The sequence below is a fragment of the Lissotriton vulgaris genome, chromosome 7 (genome assembly GCF_964263255.1).
Source record: "Lissotriton vulgaris chromosome 7, aLisVul1.2, whole genome shotgun sequence".
Taxonomy (NCBI): Eukaryota; Metazoa; Chordata; class Amphibia; order Caudata; family Salamandridae; genus Lissotriton; species Lissotriton vulgaris.
In genome coordinates this window covers 1,634,053,823-1,634,075,060 of record NC_141695.1, presented here as the reverse complement: position 1 = coordinate 1,634,075,060, position 21,238 = coordinate 1,634,053,823, and the positions used below count along the sequence as shown (strand labels likewise).

Here is a 21,238-nt window from a genome sequence, read left to right as displayed (position 1 = left end):
GACATTCTGGGCTCTTAATGCATGTGTTGGCCTCCTGGAGGTTCAGTCTAGGGTTAGGGCATTCAAACAGGTGGAAGAAATGCACAAAAATGCCAATGCTGCAACACGAGAATCGGGTTCACAAAAAGAAGGCAGTGAAACAGGTAAAAAGAAAAAAAAAGGGTTATGGTTCTTTCACTGTCTCATCATTTTAAAACGGATGCATTTTCAGTGTTATATTCAACAAAGCCACGCTTGCTGCTTTTTTATTTTATGCAACTGACAACCATTGACAACGTCAATAGTTCCAGCTTGTAGGTGTAACTCTATTTGTTGTGTCATATATCTGGATGCAATGAAAGAAGCAGCAAATTACCAGTTGGGCGACAAACTATGCTAAGTACAGATTTTTAGCTTAGTTGTTATAACCCATGCCCTTAGTTACATCGAACACCCCCTTTGGAGATACCCCCCCCCCCCCCAGTTTTTTCATCCCACTTATAGCCCTGAAAACAACACCATGTCACAGTGGCACTGTGCTTCATGCATGACTCATGACTTCCACCTTTTTTGGGTTACCCATGTACAGGGGTATAGTGAGCCCTACCCTGTCCCACCCCTTGCTTTAGGAAATACAGCAGGGGTGAAGCACTTGATGGGCCCTTTCTGTTTGAAAGGGTATAGTGAGCCCTACCCTGTCCCACCCCTTGCTTTAGGAACTACAGCAGGGGTGAAGCACCTGATGGGCCCTTTCTGTCTGCAGACAAAGACTCAGCTCATAGTTAATGTGAAAAAGTGAATAAGTGAAGGGATAGATGGATGGATTAGTGAAAGGGTGAATGGATAAATGAAAGGGTGAATGAATGGATAATGAGAGAAAGAATGGACGGATAAGTGAGTGGATGGATGGATGGATGGATGTGAGAAGGTAAATACATGGATGTATGGGTGGAGGGGTCGATGGACGGATAAATAGATGGATGAGTGGATGTATGAGTGAAACGGTGGATGATAGGTGAGTGAATGGGTGGATGGATGAGTGAACTGTGGGAGGATTTATGAATTGATAAGTGAAATGATGAAATGATGGCTGGATGAGTGACAGGGTGGATGTAAGGCTGGATGAGTGAGTGCAAGGGAGGGTAAATGGACAAAAGGGTGGATAGATGAGTGAAGGAGTAAAAGGATGGATAGATGAGAGAAAGGATGGATGGATGAGTGACGGAGTGAAAGGGTGGATGGATGAGAGAAAGGATGAATGGATGAGTGAAAGGATGGATGAGTGAAAGGGTCAATGGATGGATTCATGAGTGGATGAGTAGATGGATGGATGGATGGAAGGATGGATGACTAAGTGAAAGGGGATGGAGAGAGAAAGGGAGGATGGATGGATGACAAAGGGTGAATGGGTGGATGAATGAGCAAGTGAAAGTATGGCTGGATGGGTGAACGATTAAATGGTTAGATGGACGAGTGAATGGATGGATGAGTGGAAGAGTGGATGGATGAGTGTACGAATGGATATGATGAAATGATGAATGGAGGTATGGATGAGTGAAAGGGTGGGTGGAGGGATAGATGAGTGGAATGAGACCCTCAGGGGTGAGTAGCGCGCTCTACAAAGGCACTGATTGAATGCACTAATTGAATGATGGATGGATGGAAGGATAGATGATGGATAGGCTTGCAAATGGTTGAATATTGATATGGATGGGCACACAGATGGAAGGATAGAATGAATGGTGAAAGATTGAACGATGGATGAAAGAATGATTACACCTTGTAACCCCCATTATCTTAAGTAACATTTCCTATACATTGACTTTCATGTTTATATGAGTCATTGTCTCTGTATGATGTGTGTGATGTAACGCACCCAATGCCCTGTCCTACTTACTTAGGATGAGTAGCACTATAAAAGAAATAAAATACACATGAGAGAGGGTCTTTGTGGAGATTAGGGGCACCATTGGAGGGTGGTTGCAATGCCGGACTGGTTGACCCGGCATCATGCGTTTCCCTGGGAGGCTGGAAAGGTGGGGTGGGGACGGTTCTGTTACCACAAAAAGACCTGCTCATTTGCTCAAAGCTGCGCATACTGAACAAAACCATGAAGTGCACAATTGGCTCAATCTAATATAAACCTATTTTCACTTGTACTTAAGTGGTTGTCGATGTACTTACTGATATACTTTTGCGCAACCTCCTCTGATGTGTCTGTAAAACGTACCTTTTGTCCTGAATTCCGACTTCCTGTCCTTAATTTTTGTCCTGAATTTTAACCTTTTGTCCTGAATTTTTACATTCACTGTCCTGAATGTGCACTCATGGCAGTCCGTCACCCTAACTAGAGCTGATTAAGTGGGTTGCGAAGCGCTATAAAAGACTTCACATACAAGAATCGCGATACAGCAGAGGAATGTGTAGGGACTCGCCTAAAACAGAATGATTCAGCCAGTCCCATGCAGAGCCTTCTTGACGCCACTGAAAAGGGCTTTACGTAGGGGTCTCTGAAAGGGGAGTGGTCTATGTAATTAAGGGTGTGACTTAAAAAAGAAACTTAATTTCTGTGATTCTGATAGTGTGCCAGCCAATCGAATTTTGGTTCCTCTCTGAGCTTTCTGTACTTGTATCCAAATATATAACATAACTGACAACCGAAAATCACCCAGGACTATTGGCTTTATAAATGATCGTTAGCTCTTCAAGATAAATTAGTAACAGCAATTATTTTGCTATAAATAATTAATATTGATTTTTTTAAATTATGGGACCAGTGGAAGCTGTAGTGATCATCAGAGTGTTTAATCGCTCAAACACACAATGCAACCACTCACCTATAAACACTGTATTTTATTTTGCCTAATCAAACTTTAGACAGCTGTGTATCTCCAGCGCAAACATTACACAAAATGGCAACTGGAATAGCGACCAATTGCTCTGTGCTCTCTACAGAGAGGCCAACGATTGGATGGCTGTCTTCTGAACAACTTTTTTGACCCAGTAACCAGAAGGCATAGGATTATTAAACCGTTTATGATGAGGAGGCATGAGGTGAGTGGCTGAGTGCTCCTGCAGCTGGTACCTGGGCGGCTTTTGTTGATTGACCGTCTTCGTTTTCCTTAAAGGCATCTCCTAGTTACTGATAAGGACCTGCATAGAGTGAGTGGGTAGCACCTCTCTCACCCTGGGAATAAGGGAGGAGCTATACCTGGGGACCACAGTGTGTCTCCTGCTCCCTGTAGGCAGGGGACATGCCATAAATTTGAACCACAGGTGGTGGCCGGGGATGCAGTCTCAGGTAGGGGTTCATGGGTAAGACACATGGGTACATGCAGGTAGGTGCACGGATGCAGAGACGTTTCAACGCATGGGCAAAGTGGGCTCTTGCCCAGGGCCCCAGCCTTTCAAGCGGCCCCCTTACAGAGCCAGTTCTGTTCTGCAGAGTCTTACCCTGATGACTGACAAATTTTTAAACAAAGTCTTTTAAATACAGTTTACCTTTAATTTATTTTTAATAATGTGGGTAATGTGTGAGAGTCTATTACGGGCATTTTGCAGACAAATGTTGTGTTTAGGTTTCATCAAACATCCATAAATATTTTTCTTTTAGATCAAAACCAGACCCCATGTATGAGAAATGGGAGGGGGTCTCGAGAGATTATTTGCAGTAATATTAGTGAGCTGCTGCTGTGTTACAATATTGAAAACACACATCACTGTTACTGAATTTTTAGAAATAAACACATTTAAGAATTTAGATGAGCGAGTCTGTGCATTTTCATTGACCTGGCCAAAGATGGCATAATAGAGCTGAAATAGGATCAGAAATTCAAAACTGTTCTGAACAGGGGCTCCCAAAATCCGCTTGGCCCTGGGCCCCCAAATTCCTTAAGATATCCCTGATTACTAACAAACACTCCTACTTACAGAGCCCTCTAAATGCACATCCCAGGCCTGTAACTCAGAGACCCCCACCCCATCCTTGTTCTGGGCCTGGCTGGTCGCTCTGACTGAAAGCAAACAATGTAAGTTGATACTTTGTTTCTCTTGAGTCAGAGGAGGAGCTCAGAGCAGGCTGCAGACTGCACCTGTTTTAGAGGGAGAAAGGCTTGCTTTAGCGCAAGCAAGCCTCTCTCCCACAGCTCTCTACCGAAGAGCTGAGGGTGCCCCCTTCACCTACTGAAGCCTGGGGGCAGGGGCGGCCTTAGGCATGTGCACCTGCACAGGGCCGCCAAACCCCAGGGGCCGCCACGCCAATATACATCCTTGATATAATAATTCTCTGAGGATGGATACATATTTGGGTGGTGGCCCCTGGAAGGGATTTAGCGGCCTCTGGCTCTGTTCCACTTCCAAACACCCTGACCCCACTCCCCTTCACTGGCCTCCCCGCCTGCGTTCCTCCAGGGGCCCCCTACTTACGCTCCTTGCCAGGGCCGCCATGGGCCTAGGGCCGCTCCTGCTGGGGGCCTCCCGCACTGCAGGGGCTGCGGGGGTGTTTGTTACACCCCTGGTCCATGTCTACAATTGTCACACAGATCCCGATGTTGGGACAGATATCTGTAGTGAGGCCTAGTTAAATCCTCAATTTCAGTTCAGTAATGGAGATCTTGTAATCTTAATCTACACTGCCATGGTGGGCCTTACACTGCCTGCAGGCATTGGGCCTACTGTACTAGTCATGGGTTCCAGCCAGCGATAAACACCAAAATTAAAACAGGAACAGGAAAAAAACTATTTATTGTATTAGAAACAGGAGCAGTAACAGTAATGACTTCTGGAACTCAGCCTTACATAAGCCCACTGTTGGCTACTCTTGTTTTAACACACTAAAGATGTCCTACTGTTTGTTGAAATGCTTTTTCTTTTTTTATACTCGTTGTGGCTTGACCAGCTTCTGCAAATGAACAACAGACACCTAGATATGCTCTGCCGAGCAAATAGTGATCTTGTAAAACTGGTTAGGAACAAATGTTTATGCTTTTTATGATTTGGAGTTTCCCTGTAGCTAGTGGGTGTGAAGGAAAATTGCCATATAGCTAAGCTTAAGAAAGACATGCATCGACAAACGATTGGTGGAGTGTTTTTCAAAATTGTACAGCCAATTGATAAAAGATCAATTGGCCTGCATGTTACATGCAAAATATGCAGTGGGAACGTGGTTTGACCACAGAATCCTGTTTAAATGATATTCAAACAGGATCAAAAGACCATCAATTTACATTCAATTGAGCTAAGAGGGGATGCCTTCTGTGACCATAGCAACATTACGATTTGAAGATTAAGAGCGTGCTGGCCTGACCCTAGCCATATGCAAATCAGCCTTAACCCTGCTACCCAAGGGAACAGTTCAACCCGAACTGCCAAGCCAGGTCCTCCCTGGACCGGAAGCAAGCATCTTAGGGCCGGTTTCAGGATATCATCAGTAGCAGCCAAGATTAAATAATTATTAGTTCCCTGTACATATCATTGTTCTCAGCACATTTTTGACATTTTACAAACTATTTACAGGTTTTTAAAATGTTATAAAATATTTGAAAGTATTCAAGTAAAGTGAAAGTGTGTAGAAACGTCAGCAAAGAAAGTGAAATGATTGTAGCTAAGGAAGCAGAGCAAGGTTTAACTGTGACTAATAAAACTGCAGGCACTGGCCAACACACCCATTCATTTTAAAAAGAGCTTAGCAGCGTTTTAGGCTCAGCTAAGCAGTTAGCAGCTGCCTAATTATTCTTTACAGGGAAGCCAACCAGCCCACATCACCCAGTGACCCCCAAAGAGGCTTGCATTTATATTATTATTTTATTTACAAAGCCTTTAAACACTCGTTAGCCAGGAGGAAAAATAAAATGATAATAACTATGGGCCATATGTATGAAGCAAATTCGCATTCGCAAATGCTGAAATTCGCATTTGTTTGCGAATGCGAATTTGCAAAATGGTATGTATAAAAGAAAATCTGGTGCAGAATAAGGAATCACAAAATTTTGCGATTCCTTATTTTGCAATTGTATTTAAGGAATCGCAAATTTAGCAATTCCTTAAATACAATGTATGAAGCAAAAAAAATTAGCAAATTGTCTCTAAGGAATCGCAAATTACCACCAACTTCAAGTTGGTGGTAATTTGCGAATTCCTTGAAAAATGCACTTAGGGCATGCATGTGCACCACATGTGCACCCATGCTTATTTCAGGGGTGCAACAGGGTGTCCTTTGGACACCCCTGCACCCTTGAAATTATTCTCAATTTGCGATTTTCAAATTGCGAATCGCAAAATTGAGAATACCTTCCTATTCATTCCTATGGGCCTCCTGGCCCATAGAAATGAATGGGAAAGTATTCCTTAATTGGGAATCGCAATTTGCTAATGGCAATTAAGGAATACTAAGAATTCGCAAAAAAATGCGAATTTGTACATACATACCAATGTGCAATTCTGAAATACCGATTTCTTAAAAATCGCTATTTCAGAATCGCGAATGGGTACCTTGATACATATGGCCCTATGTTATTATCATTTTATTTTTTGCAGGTTCGGGGCTGGGTTAAGGCGGGCGTGTCTGCAGGCACCAGGGGAGGAGTGGTTTGCACACTCCAAGTGCATATTACTGCTTGGCCGGCTGTCTTGACCTGGTCAAACAGTCATACAAATGCCTGTTCCCCACCAGGTTGCATTACACAGCCTGGTGGGGGACATGTCCAGGCCTCCAGCCACATCTGAGCACCGATCCATGGAGCTCAGACCAATCACAACTCTGCATTGCAGGCTTGTGAATGACTTTGTGGAGCCAATCACAAAGCTGCATTGCAGCGTTGTGATTGGCAAATGGAGAGCCTGGGTGTCTCCTAGTTCCCCTCGCTGGAGAAGTGGAGGAGAGATGAGGCCGGCAGAAAAGTTAAGTGGAATTTCTTTTTATTTGATTTTGTCCCCCCCCAAAGCTCCACCCTCATTCCCTGCCAGCTGCTACTGTCTCTAGCGAACTATGGCGCTGATATACACGTTTTGCAGGATTTCCCCTAGGCAGAGGGGGGTAGGAGGACAAAAAGGCTAATAGGACAAGAGGGGTTAAGTGTTCTCTTAAAGAGGAAGTAGTCCATCTGCTGATGGAGTGTAAAAGGTATAAAGTTACACATTTTGGGCCCAAGATAGTAAAGTGAGCACCCACATCCACAAGACAACAATGCTGCTCTCTGAAACTGAATGCAGCTTGCACATGTGCCCTGTTACAGTATAATCATCAATGTTTGGGCTGAGAAAAGGGTGTAGGAGGACAGATACCCTGACATGAGGACTCACAAAGGCTTCTGAGAAGTGTGTGGGATGGTAATGTATAGGATAAATGCAAATATTAACATCAGTACCTACAAAGAGTAATCGAAGAAAGTGCACGTGGTAGAAAGAGACCCTGTTTGATGTACTTTTCTCATTTTCAGCTGTGATCTAAGAAACTGCTTTTTTATTGTCATTTCTGCAGATTTCAAAGATATCCTATACAAGGTTTTTAAAAACATTATCTGCAACGTTTCACACATTTTTTTCTTCAGATTGAAACTTCCTCTTCCTGACTGCTTCCTCTGTGTGGGAGGGGCTGAGCCCCACAAAGTTGTCGCTGCAGCATTCAAGGTGCGGAGTCCTTATGAACTGCATGTATCCATTTATTGTGCGACTAGAAGGAGCGGCCAATCTGTTGTTATGGCCCAAAAATATAGGACTGTCTAGCAAAAAATGGCATTGGTCCTAGGCCATCAAGGAAGAGGGATCACCTGTGGCTTGTATATTTGGTGTAGGATTTGTATATGTGCCTATGTCTCTTAACAGGATTTACTGCATTTACTCCCTCAGTCTTTCCAAAGAATATTCCTTGTCTATAATTCAATACCATAACTTACTTATTAAACAACCAGTGGGTTCTCATACAAAAGGAAACAGCACAGACCCCCAACTTGACCTCTGTGGATGCCCTGTCCTTCGCACCAATTAGAGAATCACCCTGGCATTGTTCACTGCTGGGTGATGTTATGTAGAGTAAGTATCTCATCCACCCAGACACTGCCCAATTTTTTCTTTTTCCCTGCTTGTACAGGGCATCAGAAATGCTCTAGATAATGATTTTCTCCAGGGTTTTACTTTAGAATGGCACCCAGATGATTTCGCACCTGCTATTGCAGTTGGTTAAGGCTCCTTTTTTTTAAATCTTGATGGTAATTCCTTGGTACCATTTATCTGGTACTTTCCTTCCCTCCCAAATTGTTATAAACAGTAAATGGAGGATCTTGGCTTATATTTCAGGGTTTGCCTTGACCATTTTTGCATTGAGGTTGTCTTGGTACTGAGATTTTCTGTTGTTGAGAGATTTCACAACAGTAACAATTTCTTCTTTCTGTGGTGGGACAGTTTCACAGTCAACTCTGTCTCTGCATCTTGGATGGCCTCTTCTTAGCTGTTTGGGACTAGTCTGTTCAAGACTTCTTTGAAGTGCTTGTCCCAAGGTGCTTCCATCTCTGTCTCAGTTGTGCATAGTCTGCCTTGCTCGTCCATGATAGGGGTGTTGTATGTTGTGCAAAATTTAACACTGACTATTTTTGTGATCTTAAAGACATTCCCCAGTTCTTCTCATCTGGCTGCCTTCTCTGCTTGACTGACAAGACTGTCGATGTAAGCCTGTTTATTTGCATTTGTTTGACTGCTCTGTTTGCTTTTATGTACACTTGCTTGTACTTCTTCTGCAACCTCTCAAATTTGGCCTCCATGAGTTTATTTTTGTTGAACTAATCCTGGGCACACATAAAACATCAATAGTAAATACACGTACGTAACAATGATACAGTCGACACCGGTGGTTATTTTCTTAAGGGATCTTTATGTTTCTTGGGGAAAGCAAAAAACGCCCGCCGACATGTGTTTCGTCAACAGGTCACTGTGACTCTTCAGGGCTGGGAACAGTATGACATAAAAGGAATGTCTTAATTTAAGACCAAAGTAAACATACATGGGGACGGACCCCCAACATAGTTGAACCAAAAGTGACATATGTGGGGTGACAATTGCAACACCCTAAGTAGCCGTGGAAACCCTATGGAGACCTGAAAATAAAGGAGGAGGAGACAACACAATAACAACAGGGGTTGAGTGGGTACACAAGGAAAAAAAAAGGGGGAACATTTTAGAATGAGGAGATTCACATTCACTTGGAAGGTCTACAGGAGTAGTATAAAGAGGAACCTGTAATCACAAAGTTGAATCCAGGTATTGGTTGGGCGAGGTTTCAAGGAGACGGGGCTGAGAGGGTGTCCGAGTTATTATTTAGAGAGACCCTTGATGTAATATGTATCGTGATGTTGTTAATGGTGCTCTTATTCCTTGAGAAGCACTATCGCTGTATGCTATCCAAGCGAATCGTTCATCTCATTTTTGTACCCTATTCCTTGAGAACAACTACTCCTGTAAGTCTGGACAGTGTAATACAGGGGCAGTGCTGATGGTGTTTTTTAATTCACAGAAACTCTTTTCATGATCAGGGGTCCAGTTAGGGTATTTCTTTGTTAGGAGATCTGTGAGAGGGCTCGCCATGAAGTTTGGGGGAAACCTCCGGTAGTACCCGATGAAACCCAGAAAGGAACAGACCTCTCGTTTGGTTTTAGGGACAGGGATCGCCTTGATTGCATCAACTTTATCCATTTGGGGTTTTATAAGGCCTTCTTGTATGGTGTACCCTAGATAATGGATGTTGTTTGTGCCTAGTAGAGATTTCTTTGGATTTACAGTGAGGCCTGTGGACTGAATGGTGGGGAAAACAGAGTGAAGATGTCGCACATGATCTTCCCAGGTTGGATTAAAGACGACGATGTCATCGAGATATGCAGCAGCGTATTCACTGTGGGGTTTCAGGATTTTGTCCATTAGACGTTGAAAGGTTGCAGGAGCCCCATGCAAACCAAAATGAAGCCCCTTAAAATGGTAGAGACCGGATGGAGTTGAGAAGGCGTTTTTTTCTCTGGCTTGGGGTGTTAGGGGTATCTACCAATAACCCTTGGTTAAGTCAAGAGTTAACATATATCGAGCCTTCCCTAGCCGTTCAATTAATTCATCCACGTGGGGCATGGGGTAGGTGTCAAATTTTGTTATGGAGTTAACCTGTCTAAAATGTATACAAAAACGTATACTACCATCAGGTTTTGGCACGATGACCATCAGGGAACACCAGTTGCTTTGGGATGGTTCAATAATGTGTGCCTGTAGCATGGCTGTCACTTCATTCTCCACTGCTTCTCTTTGGGCTGCTAGGATTTGGTAGGGTTTTTGTCTTATTACTTTCCTATCAAGTGACACAATGTCATGTTGCACTAATGTGCTCAAACTGGGAACGGAGGAAAAAAGACCTGGAAAGGAAGTTAATCATTCCTGCCGTTTGTGGGGGAGATAGGATTGTTTCTGTTCTGGCTTCTTGAGTGGTCAGGGGTGGAATTTCTATGGGTTTGTCGACACGCACTAGGTGTACGGGTGTTCCTATTATATCTGTCCTATGGGGGTCCTCCCACTTTTTCAAGAGATTGACGTGGTATGTCTGTCTGACCCCAGCCCGTTGGGGTAAAAGGGTGCTATATGTAAACGGGGTGATTTTCTTTTCGATGACAAAGGGTTCCTGCCACTGAGTCAACAATTTATTCTCGGGGAGGGCAATAAAAGCAATACCTTATCCCCAAGATTGAACTCCCTTAACTTGCTATTCCTTTAACTTGAACTCCCTTAATTGCATTTTTGTTGTGCTTCCTCTATGTGTGTATGTACCAGTCCCCACAACTTGGTTACTGTATCTTTAATATCAGCAGCATACTTTAGTAGTGGTTTTCCCTCCTCGTCTTCCCCCTGCCACTGCTCTGCTGCCATATCCAGCAAGGACAGGGGTTTCCGGCCAAAAAGTAACTCAAAGGGTGAAAAGCCGGTAGATCTTTGTTCATGTGATCTTATAGAGAACAGGACCAAGGGTAGCTTATGGTCCCAGTCCCTTCCAGTGTAGGAGTGTGGCTCAATGGTTAGAGCAGCAGACCCTGATGCAGAGGTCAGGCCCGGGACCAGGGTTCAATTCCTGATGCGGCAGGGTCTTGGGCTCATTTGTCCATGGACTCGATAATTCTCGTCTCGGCGCCTACTCTAATCGTGGGGTCCCACGTTTCAACTCTGGGCAATAGCTTACTTAATCTCCACAATGGCCCCTACAACACTGGGATGCCTGGCTTCACCTTGGGGGTGCCCAGGAGGGGCATCTCACAGGGAGAGCCAGGAAGGGTTCCACAGCGTTATACAGCGCCGGGACGCCCCGGTGATGGGCAGCTGTGGGCTTTACAAGTATTTTACATTTACTGGGTATGTTTTTGTATCCCCATGCACATATGTGACGCTCTCTTGTTCTTTTTCTATCATTTGTGAGTGGGGTATTAGTGAACTGTCTACTATGGTAACATGACACCCGGTATCTAGGAGAGCCTCTTGTTTGTTTCCACTGAGGAGGATTTCCTTCCTAAACTGTGACCTTTTCCTGTCATATAAATGCGTCCTCTTGAGTAAATGATCTCCATAGGCTCACCAGAAGGCGTCTGATGGGGGCTTTGTCGAGCAATGTGTCCCCATTCGACGCAGTTATAGCATTGGGGCCCTTGTGCACTGGCTGTGGGACTAGGCAAGCTAGGTTTAGGGGATACTCGGGGCCTTACTTGGGGTTTGGGTTCTGATCGACCTATATTACGTGTGGGTTGAAGAGGGGGTTAGGATGCAGTCGCAAGCAAGCTCAACCGCAATGATGGAAGTGATATTGGGATGTTGCTTAACCCAGGCCCTGGATTTGGGAGGTAAGGGGTCTAAGAACTGCTCCAGATATATTTTTTCAGTGAGTTCCTCCACGCTGGACATATGGGGTGTCAGCCACCTGTTGCCCATATCCGGTATCCTATAATAAAGGGCACGTGGGTTATCCCCTGGGGTTCATACGTTTTTTCCTGAATTTTGTTCTATAGTATTCTGGGTCAGAGCTCAGGCGTTCCTAAAAGGCTTTCTTCACATCTTCGTATGCTGCAGTACGGGCTCGGTTGGCTGCCTGGTACGCAGCCTGTAGTTCTCCTGATAAGGGGGGGGGGGCTATGTATTGGCCCCACTTCTCTCTCTGCGGTTTCTGCCACCCTCTCAAAGTTAATAGAAAAATAGTCTGGATCGTCCCCATCCTGATATTTCTGGAAGACGGATCCCAGAACATTCAATTGTGTACTCACTGTGGTGTCAGTGAGTCACAGAATTGCCATATCTTGGACCTGCTGATTGTTTTTAATGAGAGTGGCTTGCTCTTTTATTGCCTCCTGTAAGGCTTCCCGGTCCCTCTGAGCTGTTTGGCCTTCCTGTTCTAGTGCTAGCTGCGGGTGCCGTTGTCCCTCAGCTAGTTGGACTATTATACCCTCTACTGGCAGGGGTTGTGTCATGTTTCGACGCTCTAATTATCCCACTTCTGACACCAAAATTGTTGGAGTGTGGGACAGAGGGACCACAAAATGGTACGTTTTGAAGAAAAGAAAATATTTATTGCAGTTTGTTTTATTTTCTTTAGGAGGGAACTTTTAGGTATTTATCTGACACTGCAACAAAAAGAGGTATAAAACAAATGTCACTAATGGTATAGTTGTGGACAGTCTCTCCAAGTCCTCCGATTTGGGTTCTTGGGCAATGGAGTTCCTGGTCGTACTTGTCCTCTTCCGCTTGGAGCACGGTCAGTTGGCATAAAGAAAGAAAAAAAAGACCAAAAGGTTACCGTTATGTCACGGTCCTTTTCTCTAGGTGCCACTGTCACCAAAAAAGTGAAGAAAAAACAGGTAGTGAGGGAAGGACATGAGGGAGAGGGGGGGGAAACTGTTATGGTGTAAGCGCACACACAAAACAAAATACAGTGATAGTCCACGCACATGATTCACTTCCCCATACCTCCCCACCACCCCCACCAGAAGGATCCCCCTATTGGTACTCGCCTTGAGCCATGGTCCGAGTCCTGGATCGTAGTAAAGGGACCCGGGGCACCTTCTCTCCTGCCTGAGCCACCGGGCTGGGTCGCAATTAAAGCGGCTCTCTCCTGTATCCTTCTCTTTCTCTCTGGTGTTCTCCTCTCGGTCTTCTGGGTCGGTTCTCTGTCTCGTTTCCTCGCTCATTTCCTCTGGGTCAGCTCTTGACGACGATGACTCCGTCACAGCGACTCTTCTTCTGTCCTCAGGCAATGACGTCAGGCGGTATTCCGGGTTCCTCCCTGCCGATGCTAGACCGCATACTTCATCTGGTCTACGCAGCGAATCGGCACCTCCTGTGATGTAGTCCCGGTGTATCTCCTCCTCCTCACAGGCTGAAAGCCCGAAACCGGTCCTAGGATGATTGTTTCCAGTCCAGGGAGGACCTGGCTTGGCAGTTCGGGCTGGACTGTTCCCATGGGGCACAGTGTCAAGACTGATTTGCATATGGCTGGGTTGAAACTGGAATGGCATGGTGAGCAAAAAACGATGGATTTAGGCCCAGATCTCTGTACTGGGGTGAATGTATGACATTGTTCTGTATTCTGTCCATCAACTATTGTTTTTGCATTTATCACCCTGAGTGGGACGGGTATGCTCAGACGTGAGTCCCGTGCTCTCCATGCCACTGGAATCAAGCTATCCTGGCTGATGAGGGCTGAAAGCCTGAAACCGGTCCTAGGATGCTTGTTTCCAGTCCAGGGAGAACCTGGCTTGGCAGTTCGGGCTGGACTGTTCCCATGAGGCACAGGGTCAAGACTGATTTGCATATGGCTGGTTTAAAAATCGAATGTCATGGTGAGAAAAAAAACAATGGATTTGGACCCAGATCTCTGTACTAGGGTGAATTTATGGCATTGTTCTGCATTCTGTCCATCAACTGTTGTTTTAGCATTAGTTTGAACTCAATCATCGGTTGAGTGTAATAACCTACACATATTTAGGTAAGTTGCTGTATTTGTGATTTCTAATAACGTCATACACAGACCAGTCGCTCTGGATTTGTGTTTTTTGCACTAATGCACGTCTTTGCACTGTTGTTTTTGTTTCGTACACTAAATGTCACCGATAGAATTACTCATCTGGTTTTCATTCCGCCACAATAACGCACATTATTGGCAGGATGACATGGTTTCACGTTTTTGTTTGCGTTTTCTCTAGTTATACTTCACAGTTGATAATCTTCCATACCAACATGTTTTCAGCAAAGCAGCATGCTCATTTTGATTCAGGTATCACCTTCATGATACGCTTTGTTTTTATTTAATGCATGTCACTTGGGCCCTCGTTTTAAAACTTGCTACCCGGTTGCACCTCGTTTGTTTGTTTTAGTCATCTTTTTACCTCATGACTCACCCGGCACCGTAGTTCTCACTTTATTCTAAGTAGGCACCCAGCCTTCGACTGCTCACTTCGCTACTCACATCAACTACCTGCAGGAATTTTTGTCTCCTCATTTTCGTCTTTCCTATCTCTCTAGGAATTTACCCCCCTGAAGAAGGGCGATATCACTGACCGAAATGCATTGGGGCTAATATTACTGTGCCTAAAACATTATGGATAACCACCGATAGATCAAAGAAAATTATGTAAAGGTCTCATGAAAACAATGAGTATTAATCATTGCACAATACATTAAAAGGAAGTATTGATTGTAACTTTGGACTACCCTGAATTATTTGAGTAAATGTGTACCTTTGGACCTCTGGCAGTGCGCATTGTGGGACACTTCCCAGTGGGGAAGTGCTACCTGCAGATATTTTTATCCTACATCAAGCACACATCAAGGGGCAACATGTCACCCCATTTCAGCCATTTGCTGACTTCAATGTGAGTTATTGCATGCTGGCCTTTCACACGGAGCAATCCACACACAAAGTAGTTCCATTCAGTGCCGGAGAGTTCAATGCTAATGTATGCTTTTTTGAGACCAAAAACATTTTTGCTTTGAGGAAACATTTTCTTTTTTTTGATTGACAAATGGCAGCTTTCCAAACAATAACGTTTTCCAAAAGTCATGACAAAACAAAACAAAAATCGCCAAAAGTCTGGTGGGCAACACCAGACCTAATGGATTTGCCAATGCTTTTTTCGTTAGCCCCTTCCCAGATCATGTCAGGTGAACTTCTCTAATTAAAGGGTGTGCCTATTCTGTGTTTTTCTTTAGTCAGTCTGGTTAAAGTATGCCAGATTGGCATTATCAAAAGTAAAAATTGATGGACGGAATGCTGAACAATGAAAACATTCAACTCCAGTCACAAACACCTGGGTTTAATTCATTGTTATTTTGCTCACCACGCCACCCCAGTTTGGACCCAGCCATAGGCAAATCAGTCTTGACCCTGCTCCTCATGGGAATTGTGCAGTCCGAATTGCCAAGCCAGATCCTCCCTGGACCGGAAACAAGCATCCTGGGACCGATTTCGGGGCATCACCTCTCATCGGAAAGGCTAGTTTGAATCCAGTGGCTCAGTGAGCGATGGGCCCGGGTCTGGGCATACCCTTCCGACTTAGGGCGACACAAGCAAAAGCATATGGCTGAGTCCAAACTTGGGTGGCGTGGTGAGCAAAAGAACGATGGATTAGACTCAGATCTTTGTGACTGGGTGTGGATGTTTACCTTGTTCAGCAATCTGTCCATCATTTGTTCCTTTTGCTTTTTATTGGCATAGCAGACACAGCATTCGCACATCCAGCTCCATCTGCTCTTTTAAAAAAAAATGTTTTTATTGGCATTTCATACAAGTTCACATACAGAATATGCATAACAATAGAAAGAATCGTAATATGAGGAAGAGTCCAAGTTATGCAATGCAATACTACCAACAGTAATTCACTGGTACTGAGACAATCTTACTTTTAGAATAACAGTGCTCATAGGGTCATGTAATGGCTAACTACAGGATCACCAACAGACCCGTGCCCACACCACATATTTAACAAGGCAGACGCAGCCATCGCACCCCAACTACGGAAGATCATCAATATCTCCTTCGAAACAGCGACATTCCCGGAAAGCTGGAAGCACGCCGAAATCAACGCCCTCCTCAAAAAGCCCAAGGCGGACCCCAAGAACCTCAAGAATTTCAGGCCCATCTCCCTGCTCTCGTTCCCGGCGAAGGTCATCGAGAAAATTGTCCACATGCAACTGACCCGCCACCTCGAAGACAACAACACCCTGGACCCGTCCCAATCCGGTTTCAGACAAAACCACAGCACCGAGACAGCCCTCATCGCCGCCGCAAACGACATCAGGCGCCAATTAGACAACGGCAAAACATCTGCCCTCATCCTCCTGGACCTCTCGGCCGTCTTCGAAACAGTCTGCCATCGCACTCTAAAAACACGCCTCCAAGACGCTGGTATCCAAGAGAAGGCCCTTGACTGGACCACATACTTCCTCTCCTACAGATCCCAGAGCGTCCGCCTCCCACCTTTCCGATCTGAAGCCACTGACATCATCTGCGGCATCCCCCAGGGCTCCTCCCTCAGCCCGACGCTGTTCAACATCTACATGGCCCCCCTCGCACAAGTGGCCCGCCACCACAACCTCAACATCATCTCCTACGCTGACGACACTCAGCTCATCCTCTCCCTCACCAAGGACCCAGACACTGCCAAAACCAACATACACAATGGAATGAAGGCCATCGCCGACTGGATGAGGAGCAGCTGTCTGAAACTGAACTCAGACAAGATGGAGGTCCTCATCCTCGGACCCAACCCCTCAGCCTGGGATGATTCCTGCTGGCCAACCACTCTGGGGACAGCACCAACACCCACCGAACATGCACACAATCTTGGATTCATCCTCGACTCCTCCCTCTCCATGTCCAAACAGGTCAACGCCGTCTCCTCCTCCTGCTACAACACCCTCCGCATGCTCCGCAGGATCTACAAGTGGATCCCGACCAAAACAAGAAGAACGGTGACACAGGCCCTCGTCAGCGGCAGGCTGGACTATGGCAACGCACTCTACGCCGGAATCCCAGCCAAAACACCTACGACGACTACAGCGCACCCAAAATGCCTCCGCCCTACTGATCATCAACGTCCCCCGCTGCAGCCACATCACCCCCCACCTGAGAAACCTACACTGGCTTCCTGTCGACAAGAGGATCACCTTCAAACTCCTCACCCACTCACACAAAGCACTCCACAACGCCGGACCAGCCTACCTGAACAGCAGACTCAGCTTCCACACCCCTCGCCGCCAGCTCCGCTCCGCCAGCCTCGCCCTCGCCGCCGTCCCCCGCATCCATCGAACAACCTCAGGCGGCAGATCCTTCTCCTACCTCACCGCCAAGGCCTGGAACACCCTTCCTACCCAACTACGGCAGACCGAAGACCTACTCGCCTTCAGAAGACTCCTTAAGACCTGGCTCATCGAACAGTAGCGAAGCTTCCACGCCCCCCTCCTCCCCCCCCAGCACCTTGAGACCCTCACGGGTAAATAGCGCGCTCTACAAATAGATTGATTGATTGACTACATCATCGAGTGGTGGTGACTTTCAACAGTGCTTGCTCCACTATTACAATCATTTTACATCTGTTATGTAGGGAGAACAGTTTCCTGCTCACCTGAGTGCTTGCCACACGGAGACCGCCGGACACCATCTCGCACCTGGGGCCCTGACGCTGTGGTCTCGCCGCTCCACGCCATCGCAGCGGCAGGAGACTACAGCTCCCAGAGGGCAGTGCGAAGACTTCCTGTGCTCCACTTCCTGACGCTGCGCGCCCGGAGGCGCTACTTAACCAGGGAGTCCCCTCGGTGGAGCGGGGAGAACAGTTTCCTGCTCACCTGAGTGCTTGCCACACGGAGACCGCCGGACACCATCTCGCAACTGGGGCCCTGACGCTGTGGTCTCGCCGCTCCACGCCATCGCAGCGGCTGGAGACTACAGCTCCCAGAGGGCAGTGCGAAGACTTCCTGTGCTCCACTTCCTGACGCTGCGCGCCCGGAGGCGCTACTTAACCAGGGAGTCACCTCCGCGTCGCGGACGCGCGCGGACGGCGCCGGGCGAAGCCCGGGCAAAGGGCGGGCCCTCTGAGGCCCTCAGAGGTCAACAGAGGTCGGGCGGGCCACCCCTCCAACATCACTCCGAAAAGGTTAGCCTCCAAATTGGTTAATACAATGGCTGATTGCACTGTTATAAGCAATAATGTTGACATTCTTACTCAGGACTCAGAGTCCCCTGAATCACTGATAACGTCTTTTGAGACATTGATAGATACCGCGTTCAATGAGATCGTTGAGACCGAAAGGAGATTCTCTATGGGTTCAATGAGTATTAACCAACTACATGTCATGAGTGGTATAAACGGCAATACCCATATAAACCCAGAAGTTATCGTGGTAAAATCTTCACATCCTGCTGTTGATGTGCCAGTTGTCCTAGACGACGAAAACACTGTCACATACATAGCCCCAGAAGTAGTTCTTGACCCTGCTTCGGTATCAACATCCACAGAGGCTACTACTAAGGTGTCTGAGAAAGCAGCAGCTAAGAGAAAGAGGGGCCCCGCCAAATTAATCCACAACAAAAGGAAGCAGCCACTAAGGAGTGTAAACCAACCAACCTCACAAAGCATGTGGAATAGGGGGAAGAAACAGAAGCTGATTCAGCAAATTGCATCCACGCAGGAACAATCGCATCTGGGTGACGTCGTTGTTATAAATAACGACGATTCAAATTCTATATCCATTTCCACCCAGACTGAACTCCCCAATGTAAATGACAAAAATAGTCACCACTCCAAATCAGAGGGGAACCTTATTGAGACTATTGCAGATACTATTTTTAAAAATCTTGAAGGTCAAATGATCAAACAATTTAATAATATTTTTAAAAGACTTGACAGACTGGAAAACCTAATTAAAAACGAGGATGCCAAGAGAAAAGGCACAGCGAACTAGGACAAAATAAGAGTAGAACGTCTGCTAAAAGATCCAGAATCCACCGCCCGTGTCCTTACTAGCAGTGACCATGGCACTAACAGGGTTGTGGGACAACAGGCTGTCATAAATCCACCACCGTCTGTTATACCCGCGGTGACTAAAAGCAAATGTACAAGAGGCAGCAACCCGCCTGATTCTTTAACCAATACCCCCTTGCCATCACGCAACGTTACATGGGGTCCTGACACCTCGACCAAATCTTCTGCTTCTGTTATCGCTGCAAACGGAACATTAACAAATAATAAAAAGAGTAATTCAGCGATACAGACCACCACAGCACAGAAGGTCCCCGCTAACTCCATCCAGCGCTACAATAAGACCTCGCATGAAGACACCAGGCCGGTAAAACATCAAGGCCCTGCCCTACACCTCCCACCTGAGGCTTGTCCTTATGTTTTAGTTCTGGCTGGTATTCCACCCCTTAGGGAAGGTCAAGGAGAATCGTAGGTTCAACTGCACAACAAGTGCATAGACTGGTTAACAAAACACAAGGGGGTGGGATATGATATTTCTAAAGAGATCATATCCACACGGCGAGTAACCTGGGTTGGTCCTCTTTTCAAAAACATCAATGGGGACGGTATCGTAATTAACTTTAGAAACCCGGGCACTGCAAAATTCTTGCTGAACAGCAACTTTGCTCGACACGGTCCATCTACTGTGGTGACCCCCTTACCATTAAATTACTTTTACCGTCCTCCCCACAAGATGATGCAGCCCCCACCTGTTTTTCCGTTGTATAACAGGTTTGGAATACTTCAGGATCTGGAAACATTGGACTGACTGCCCTCCAGTAGCACCGTATTGCCTCCTACGTGCTCTGCCACAGTCCAGCCAGTGGAAACACCTCCTGAGGCAGTTCCGTTAACACCTAAGATCTCTCCATCTAGCACATTATGTGAACAACAGGGGCATATTACAGCTAAACCTGTCTTAGGATCTGACCGGGGCCTTTGTCCGAGGAGAGATAACAACTTAAAAATTCTCAGTTGGAACATTGCTGGTCTGAAGACCAAGATGGAAATTTCTTCCTGGAGGGACTGGGTCAATTGTTACGACATATTAATATTCCAAGAAACCTGGTGTGTTGAGGACCTGTTATACGAGGGGTATAGTTGCCATAACAGGACTGTTTTAGCCCCCTTGTTTGGCCGTCCAAGTGGCGGGTTGTCTATCTGGATAAAAATCACTGCAGAAGTAAAAGTTGATACATTACTTACTAATTGTCCTAGCTTCATGGCATTATCATATACTCAGAGGACAAGACTATGTCTGATCAACTTCTATAACAATGACTTTTTGTCCCAACCTAATCCAAATTTTATTCTTTTATTTGATTTTATCGATGAAATCATGGATGGACAGAAATATGGGAAATCTGACGGTATCTGTCTAGGAGGGGACTTTAATGCACATATACATCCAAGAAATCCCCCATGTAAAAGAGGTACAGAACTGTCAAATTTTCTCGCAACCAGAGACCTTGTTAACTGTATGGAATATGTAGGTATGGAAAACAGCGCCGCCCCATTCTCCACTTTCATTGGTCATGGGGGCGGCACCACAATTGATTATGTTTTCGTTTCACCTCCTGTTGCCAAGGTCCTAATAAAGGCTGAAGTGGTATGTAAAATTTATAGTGACCATTACCCGATTGTCATTCACCTATCACTCTTGAGGGGTAAACATTCAAGAAATGAAATAGGCGCAAGGGATTTGAAAGTCTCAACCGATAAATTGAGGGTAATCTGGAAGGGCGCAGACAATAAGGGAATCCTAGCAGGAATTTTTAAGAAACATCCAACTTTGATCGAAAATTGTCTCACTATTGATGACCATGGGGTTAACATAATTAAATCATTTTCTGAACTCTGTTCTGTAATTAAAGGTGAGATTTCCATACCTGCTTCTAGTAAAGCTGAGGAAACACCTAGATGGTTTGATGCCCTATGTTCTAAAGCAAACAGGATGCTTAGAGCCGCCCTAAAAGCCGAACCTAGGGATATACCATGAATAAGGCTGCTCAGAGCAGAGTACAAATGTACCCTACGTACTAGATCAAATGAACTGCTTAAAAACCACTGGGATTCCCTGGCACGCTCAGCCGACCTGAAAGATACCACTGGGTTCTGGAAGGAGGTAAAGGAGATAAGATCAATTGGTTCTAACTTAACCGAAATTAATTGTAACATCATCGGTCCCACCTGGCTTGAACATTTTGAAAAAATTTATGCAACACCAGACAACCCTCCTTTGACCC

General features: G+C 45.7%; 1 pseudogene; it reads left to right on the top strand.

Annotated features, from left to right (window-relative positions):
• The window catches only part of LOC147706174 (solute carrier family 2, facilitated glucose transporter member 10-like), a 73,830-nt pseudogene that overhangs the window by 24,295 nt on the left and 28,297 nt on the right, over positions 1–21,238 (top strand).